We start from the raw sequence: 9,210 nt of genomic DNA on the forward strand, positions 1-9,210 counted from the left end.
TGTGGCCACCTTGCCCATTACACCTGTCATGTCTGTCATGTTTACCAGGGGATCAGGAGGTACCATCATTTTACACAAAATGATAGCTTACTGCTATCAGCTATAGGAGAAGTTCAAAGAGTACACAGTTAACCCCTAATATTAATGCACTCTCATGGCCGTAGGTCAGCAGGGCTGGAAAAAGCCTCTATGAATAACCATTCCCTCCCTCCTCCAAAGCTCTATTTCTCCAAAACTCTATTTCTCCACAGAATCCAGGGTCAGTAGCAGCAGCAAGAATGCCAGCAGCAGCCACATATGTGCAAGTCAAGCTTTTCTCCATCTGCTTCCTCCTTAGGGAAAATCGGATGCTAAAATGACTTTCTAAGGGGAGGCAGCACAGCTGCCATCATCACCATCTCTACAGAATCCCAGGATGAAAAAGCTCACTTCCGCTCCCCCTCAGCTCTGCTTTCTTTTGGACACGTTCTGAATGGCAGCGATGACTCACTTTGCTGCTGGGATGCTGGCTCCGGCAGCACCTTCTTTTCTGCTCTGGCCTCAACACCATTTATCTTCTGGCCCCAGGAGCCAGGGAGACAGGACTATTTCTATCTCAGGCATCTGTGTTTCTGATCAGCTGGAATTTTAGGCCAATGTAAGTGTGAGGAAGAACTGGAACTACTTCACATTTCTCTGAAGTCGTGCTTCCATTTGGATGAGGGGCAAAGAAACATGTGTTTATGCTGAAATGTCAGATTCAGAAGGCAGAGAAATCGGGGGTGGGGGAGGACACCATCACTGTGTCTGAGAGTCTTGGCAGCATGCAGGGGCTATGGAGCAAAACTTTGGACAAACCTGGCAAAGTCTTCATGTTTCTCTCCCTAAAAATGAAATAGTGTTTAGAGAGAATCATTTCTTATTTCTTTAGCCCTGAAACTAAGGTTATACCTGGCTAAGTGATCTCAGGTTTTTTGCTTTAGTTTTGCATGCGGAGGTCCTAATTTTTCAAAGGAGCTCTAACTTAAATGATTTAAATTTATATTACTAACTCTTAGCTTCTTTTCTTTCTTTCTTGTAATGTTATTCTTCTCAAGAACAACCATTTAATTCAAACTTAGTTTGTTTCAAGGTAAGGCCTGGCCATCTGTAGTATTTCAATTCTCCCCAGGTGATTCTATTGTATAGCCAGGGCTGAACCACTGATTGAGATGCTGTAAGACCGTTTCACTCTAAAATGTTATTTGATGAGTCAAAGATTTACTAATAGCTTACTGATACAATCTATTGATTAGTTTCTTGCTCCATATTGTAATAGTATGACATCTTTTAATTCCATAATTTGTTTTTAGAACAGAAATATGTTGGAATTAGAATACAGGGCTAAGTGGATTGTTTCCTTTGTTGCTTTACAGAATACTGTGATATCTTACATTTTTATAGTCCTTTACATTTTGTCAACAGCTTTTATGCAATCTCATTTTATTCTCAAAACAATTCCACATGATCAGTGTGCGGGCATTTGTAATAAGATGGGGAAAATGTTTCTGGAATGCTTCATGAAGAATATTATTTTATAAAATAGCTTTTTTCTCCATACCCAGTCCACCCGATAGTCCCAGCAACAGGTGAGAGTCAGGTAAAACCTTGACAAACCCACAGAAGTGTAAAACCTGCCCCTTCTACTCCATGTGGGAATGAGAAGGAGGAAAGGCTAAGAAATAACAGAAGGCAATTGGTCAGACATGGCGGCATGCCTTCCTTTCTCTGGTTGAAAACCCAAGAGGGCATCTGGGAGAGTGGTAGTCATTTTGAGAGGAAATCTGAAAGCAGAACTGTACACTAGCCTCCCACTGAAATATAAGGAGAGAGTAAAAGTGGAAGCAGGATGTAACCGGGCAAAGTTCTATGTGACATGGAAAGGATGCAGGTATTCGCTTCCCACAGGGAAGCAGAAGGTTGAGCGTCATTGGGCTTGTCCTGAGGTTATGAGGTGGGAAGGCAGATAAGCCTCTGAGGGTTCTACAGAATCCACAAGAGCCAAGATAGAACCAAATCATCAGGGGAGGGCAACTCTATACCTGTTTTAGTTCCTTCTGAAACTCACAGAAACTATTCTAGACTCTTCAACTATCTAACTGCTTTCCCCTTATCAAAACTTACCTAACTCTATCTCTTCTGCATGGACACTGGTCTAGGTTAAGTGGTGGCTGAATGGTAATATAGCTAATTCAAATTGGGAGGGGTGGAACAGAAAGAATCTGTGGGCAGACAGACCTAGTCCAGTTCCAGTGCTTTCTAGTTTGATATCCTTAAACAAACCTCTTAACCTCTCTCTGCTGAGAATTCTTCTCTCAGCATCAGGTACATGTAGCTCTTAGAGGAATATGAAAATTAACTGCATAACTCTGCTTGTCAGTTTTGATCTCCATGGGTCATTGCAGAAGCCCCAAGTGCCTAGAATAGAGCCTCATTTATAGTAAGCACAAAATAAGGAATTGTTGCATAAATTGAATGAATGTCTTAGCTAGGAGACTTTTAGCTAAAAGTGGCAGAAATCCCAACTCAAACTCTCTTCAAAATTAAGAAATATACTGGATAGCATAATTGAGAAAATCCAGAAAATGGTCAGGTATGATTGAATTGATGGCCTCAGTTATTTGTGATTCTCAGACTTCGTCTTGCTGCCATGCTGACTTCTTCCTCATACCAGTACTAAGATAGCTGCAAAAGTTCTAGATGTTATAATGCACAAAGAAAATTCTGAGAAAAAGGCCATTTTGGTGATCTCTCTTTGGAGTGAGGGATATCGTTTCCAAAACTCCCATCAAACTTCTCTTCATGTGGTCTCATTTGACCACACTGTAACACATGCTCATTTGTGAGCCAAGGTCATAATTAATGCCTATCACTGAATGGCCCAGGCCTGGCTTCCAATGCCCATCACTTGTAAGGACAATGGAATAATCCTTAAAACAATCAGTCTCTAAAGCTAGCACTGGGGTCAGCTCTATGTGTGATTATGTGTGGGAAGGGTGGATACTTGCACCAAATTAGGGTTCTCTGGGGGGAAAAAATGGGCAGTGGTGAGACAACCAACTGCTAATATTTACCACACTATGTAAGCACCAGCCACTGTGTTTGACATGTAATTGGTTCTCAATTAGTGCCACATCCATTTCTCTTATCAACAGGATTCATGTAAGGACTCAAAAAAAGTGAACAGGTTTTAAATAGTGGACAGTAAATAATTTAGTGGGATTGGGGGAGGATGGAGTTAGCATCCCAGTAGCAAACCCATAACACCCTCAAGTGAGGCAACTAAGGAGGATTTTAGTAAAATGGCTATTAACAAAAGCAAAGGGAACCAACCAGGGTTAGAGACTACTTAGGATAGCTCACTTTGATTTTTCTAAGCTCATACAGCTGTTGGCAAAGGTAGGTTAAGAATAATAGATTCCTAACTTTTAGCTCTGACTCCATTCTATTCAACATTACATTCAACCAAACAAAGGTAAGTGCCCACTTTATGCAAGGCCATGTGGACAAATGGGGTGGGGAGAGGAGGAGACAGCACAAAATGTAGTAAAGGGCTTGTTATGAGGCAGCGATAGGGCAGATCTAGATGCCTTTCCAACTCTCTTACTCTGAGTTTACAGTGGCCCTATTTCTTCAACCTTATACATTTGGCAGTATCTGCACGCTGACAAATGCTTGAGACATGTATCAGGCAGCTCAGGCAATTAATATAAGGATATGTATGTGATTAAAATTGGGTCTTATATTGTTAATCAATTCATATACATGCTTATGTAAACTAATTATAGCAATCAAGCCACATAGATACACTACCCTCTTTATGAAGCAAGGTAAATATTTCTCTTTGCCCTTAGAATAGTTTTGCCCTTAGAATAGTTTTATTTTTCTTGGTTACCATATAGCGCTAATGCTAACATTAGCTTCCTTTAAAATCTCTTACAGTTAAAGCTTAATAACCATCCTTGGTTCATCTCCCAAACAATTGGAGAAAACATTCCCAATCTGATCTCTCATATGTACAGTACTGAGTCTTCAGGTAGAAATGAAAATTCCACCCTTAGAAAAATTATGAAGAGAAGACTAATTTTGTGCTTGGTTATCTTTCATCTCTCTTGCTTTCTGCATCTTCCTTCTTCACCCTTTGGGTGCCAGTACCCAATGCCATCTGCATTTGCGTGGCTTTTGTTTAGACCTGAAGATTATTTTAACTCTGTCTGAAGTCAGGTGAGCTTTTGAAAGTATGAAATACCTAGTTCTAATATGTTATGACAAAACTTACAATTTGATTCTATCGGGTGAATATGAGATACTCTGTAGAGACTCAGATAAGCTAAATGCAATACTGATATCTGTTATATGAGATAGTTTAAGCATAATGTTCTGAGGCCAAAGTAAGAATCTCTCCTCTTTCCAAATGTTACTCTCATCATGTTCCTGGGTCCCTTATAATAATATTGACTATTTAAAAAAGGAAAACCTTGAAAATATGTCAAGCTATGGAAGTAGACAACTATTGAAGGCATATCGTAAGAAGTTGCTGTGAGTGCAAATGTATTTCTTGCAGACAAAGGCAATGCATACTGGAGGGTAAGGCTTGATCATAAATGTCAACCAATCTCTTCAAACATGTGAAATTAAGAAGAACAAATTGCATCACGGCCATCTTTTCTAATATATATTTATTATCCCTGCAAACTTGCAAAGTCAAAATGACCCTCCGAGGTCCCCGGAGATCAACTTCTTTACTTCTTTATTTCATATCTAGGCAAGCTTGTCAACTTCTTCTCGTCCTATGCCAAGAAATGAAAGACCTTCCCTACACAAAATTTTGCCACTCTGATCTCTGACCAGTGTGTATGAGAATTAGATGTTTTAGTTTTCCTTATTAGAGAATATTTTTTTGTCCTTATGTGAGTAGAGAGCAAACTTTTACATAGTTTGTTATAGTTACCATGTGAACTTACTATTTCACAATTAATGAGAACAAAAAAGTATAAATGGAAAATGTTTGCTATGTTCAGCCCTTTCTTACAGTATACATTTTTTTGAAGCTGTTTACCTGTTGTACAAGACATTCTACTTTCAGGTTGTTTTAGTTGGAGGACAACTTGAAAGAAGGTGCTCTGAAACTTAAACTAATTAAGGCGATTAGAGACCAGTGGATCTTGCCTAAATAGTAAAGCATGCCAGGTAGAATTGTCATTAGGTCTATGGCCATGTTAAGACTTTCAAGGCTCTTTTGAGTGCAATTCAAGATAAAAGCAAACTTATGAATGAAGAAGCCAAATTTTGTGCTTCTGATATTTATCCCTGCTTGCTTCATTTTGAAATTTTTACTACTAGATTTACTTATTTACAGCTAAATCAACAAAGTCATCTAACATATTGTAAACAAATATGGACATATTTATCAAATATATCTGTGGAATGTCTTCAACATTTGTAATTATTTTATCTCAAAATTCAAACCAAAACAACTGTTCAGTTTATGCAATTCTAATAAGCTGGTGGCAGGAATGAACAGGAGAAGGCAGTCCAGAGGAGACCCTTATTATTCATGTAGGATGTCCCATACCTACAGAGTGATGGGAGTGACACATGCAGCACCATGGAAGCAAAAACTATGCTGATAGAAATATCCTGGACTGGAAATACCTGTGCAGAAAAACAAATTTGGGATATTTGTAGCAATTTTTTTTGTTGCTCCATTTGAATTTCTATATGATGCTATAGTTTTTGACTTTTTAAACACAAAATGAATTCAAAGTTATTAACTATAGACTACGAAAACATCAAGGAAGTGTGTAGAGGAGTTCATTGCCTGCTGCTTATGGTTCAGCTGAAAAAGCATGGCATCCATTTTACTTTCAGTATTGCAATGAATTGAAATTAAGAGTTTTATATCAAAAAGAAGAGGTTAGAATTTCAGGAGTTAAAAAAGCAACCAAAGCTGATAAAATACTGAGAGATAAAAAGATGTTCTTTTTAAACATCATTAGTGCCCCTCTGTTTCCAACCTCCCTGCTGTCTAACAACAAAATCCTTTAGAAAGTAGCTACATGTAAAAACCAAATATAATAAGCCACTTTTTTTTCTAAAGAGAATATACTCAAAATGTTTTCAAAGATTGTTTAAGAAGGGAGGAAGGTGGTGACAATGTTGCTGTAAGTCCATACAATGAGAGTCTGGGGAGGGGTTTAGCAGAGCACCTCCTGCAGGAAGCCCACTGGAACCATTGGAGAGGTTTGGTTAGAGAACATTCCATCGTGGAAGTAGATGCCAAGCCTTAATGCCTGCTCCCCCATCCTTTTGCAATGGGAACATTCCTTTGAACAACCACAAAGGGAACACAACTTTAGCTCCAGTAGTTTTCAATGAAGTAATTTATCAATTCTACTCCCAGACAGCCTTCCACCCTCTGTCACTCCAGGCCAATACCTCTGGTCACGCTCTATATAGCATTCTGATGACGTCTATACTTGCCTATGTACATTAAATCCATCCGTAATAGACACTTCTTTGGGGTAGGGACATTGGTATGTAGTCCAAGTTGTTTAAGGCTATTCTGTGCATATAGCTTTCTGCTATTGTTCTTCTATTTGGCCAATCACCTCTCGGTTTGCCTTCTAGTTCTTATTGCTCACACAGCTTACCTCCAATCATAGCTCAACACAGTTTCATCTCTGAAACTACATACTATAGCAGATATATCCTCCATGATAATTTTGCCCATTCTATTCATCTTCCTGGACTGGGCATCCTTAAAGTGGCAATCCTAGAAAGCCAGGGAATGAATCACAGGTTCTACAACACAGCTGCTCTCTGTCTAGACCACCCAGAAGTGCTGGCTAAGCTTGTGGCTCCTCTCCTGGGGTCACTCCACTCTAAGTTCAGGGTTTATCTGGCTTCCTGCATATCTCTGTGGTACATAAAGCTTAAAGATCCAGCACACACATGCTGATACTCCTGCTACTGCTTTTACTGTAATAAAGTTCTTTGTGTCTTTTGTTAGCATCCATGGAACTGTAGAAGGCTGCTTATCAGCTTGAATAATTATTTCAGTTGGTGTTCTACTGTTTCCAGCTCTCCTCCATTCCATCAAACTTACTTAGTAAAATTTCCAGAGTTGTGAACCTGTATATCTGTCTAAATGTACAGGCCTTCATCCCTCCCTCCCTCTCTCCTTTCTTTTCTCCCTCCCTCCCTCCACCCCTCCTTCCTTCCTACCAGTATTATCTATCTATCTATCTATCTATCTATCTATCTATCTATCTATCTATCTACTTAGCCATCTCTATCTACTTGTCACCTACCAATTTTCATTTATTCAACAACTATTTATTGATCACCTCCTATGTATCAGGCACTGTTCTAGGTTCTGCAAATGAAGTAGCAAACAAAATAAGCTAATATCTCACTCATATTGTTATCTTCATCTTTATTTGAAACAATATTAGAGACAGATTTCAAGGAATGCATAGAAATGGCAAAATCCACACCTAAAATAGGAAGAGGGAGAGGGGCGGAGAGAGAGAGAAAGAGGAAAAACAAGGAGGAAAAGGATAAAGAAATAAAATAGTGCTTAAGAATGAGCTTAATAAACAAAAGACAAAATGTATTGCTTTTGCCATACATTTAGTTCTAAGGTTTATGCGGAACTCTTCCACATTCTCCTACAATGAAAAAGGTTGCTAGAATGGTCATATCTTTTAAGAAAGGCCAATGCCCAGATACATAGTTATCTTCCTTGTGAGATTGCTTCATAACTGAAAGTGCTTTACTATACTTTAGGGACACCTAATCATGGACATCACATGCGGAAGACACAAAGTAAGTGCCCATCTAAGCCACGCCCATTTCCTGGGCCTCTGCTCCCCATTCATCAATTGGTTTATTGTAACTCTATAGCCTGTGTCTCTTCCCTACTGTGGTATTCTATGTGTTCTAATATATGAGTATATGAGTACAGAAACATATGGGGGTGAAAAGTGATTATGATTCTAATCTGAGAGATAAAAATGGCACTTTGGAGAGGCTTCTGTGCATGTGGAAAATTTATATTTATCCCTGTACTTGTCTCATTGTACCCAAGTTCTAGTATTTCAGGTCCTGAAGATTCTGACTTGGTCTTTAAGATATCTCTCATATATTAAACTATTGTAATAAGGGTTGCTCAGCATGTTGCTTGTTAATAAAGGACATCTGCATTTGTTTTAATGCTTATTTAAAAAGAAATTGGGATTTAGTGCTTGTTGGCACTAATGGAATCAATGGTACTTTAATATGTGTTAATGGCACTTCAGTTCCCTTAACAGCAGAAAACAGTGAGGTTATTAACCAAACACACTGCCGTCGCTCCAAATGAAAGAGAACGTATATGGAACGGACAGAAGGCAAAGATAGCACATGATTTTGCTAGTGGGAGGTCATTTAAACTTAAACAAAACGTACACAGTTTTATTCTTTGCTATATTTTAATTCAAAGGGCAAACAAAATTGTAATGGCGGATGTTGGTAAAGCTATTGTGCATCTTATCAAAAACAAAGGAAAAAGAAACATGCTCAGTGTTCCCCCTTGTGAAATTATGATGAGATGCTGACGATCAGCTGCCAGCTTTAGGAAAGGATTTTTCCTTCCCATTGATATAAATATGTTCAAAATGCCTAGATTAAGAGGGAGGTAAGGGGAGATGTGTTCTAAAAAGAAAAGGAAAGGGCAATACACTGGGTTAGGCCTTAGTTCATCATATTAAACTCAATAAAGTAGGAAGACAAGTTAGCGGTTGAAGCTTTGGCTTATGTACCTTGATTTTGGACCACCAAGCCTCCCTTTGCCTTGCCCCTATGTAGAGTTTCATCTTTTAGTGTGCATTTCTGGGTGCATTCATTACATCTGGTGGCAGATTTTGCAATTTAGGCACTGCTTATTGTTAAGTTGGAGACTAACAGCAATGTTATAAAAAAGAAAGACATAATTACCTTCCAAATAAAAGAACTATTCTTTCATTTGATCTGTATCAAAATGATCCTAAATATTGTATTTCCTATATGACTAATCCTTAGCTTTTTAAATGTCTGGTGAAGGTCAGTCAAGCATTTTGAATTAGTAAAGAATATATTTAACTTTTGGACTATTTTGTGTAATTACTGAAAAATAATCTATTTTGTTGATCTTTCCTTAACATTCGTGTT

This window comes from Hipposideros armiger, unplaced genomic scaffold (assembly GCF_001890085.2).
Source record: "Hipposideros armiger isolate ML-2016 unplaced genomic scaffold, ASM189008v1 scaffold_83, whole genome shotgun sequence".
NCBI lineage: Eukaryota > Metazoa > Chordata > Mammalia > Chiroptera > Hipposideridae > Hipposideros > Hipposideros armiger.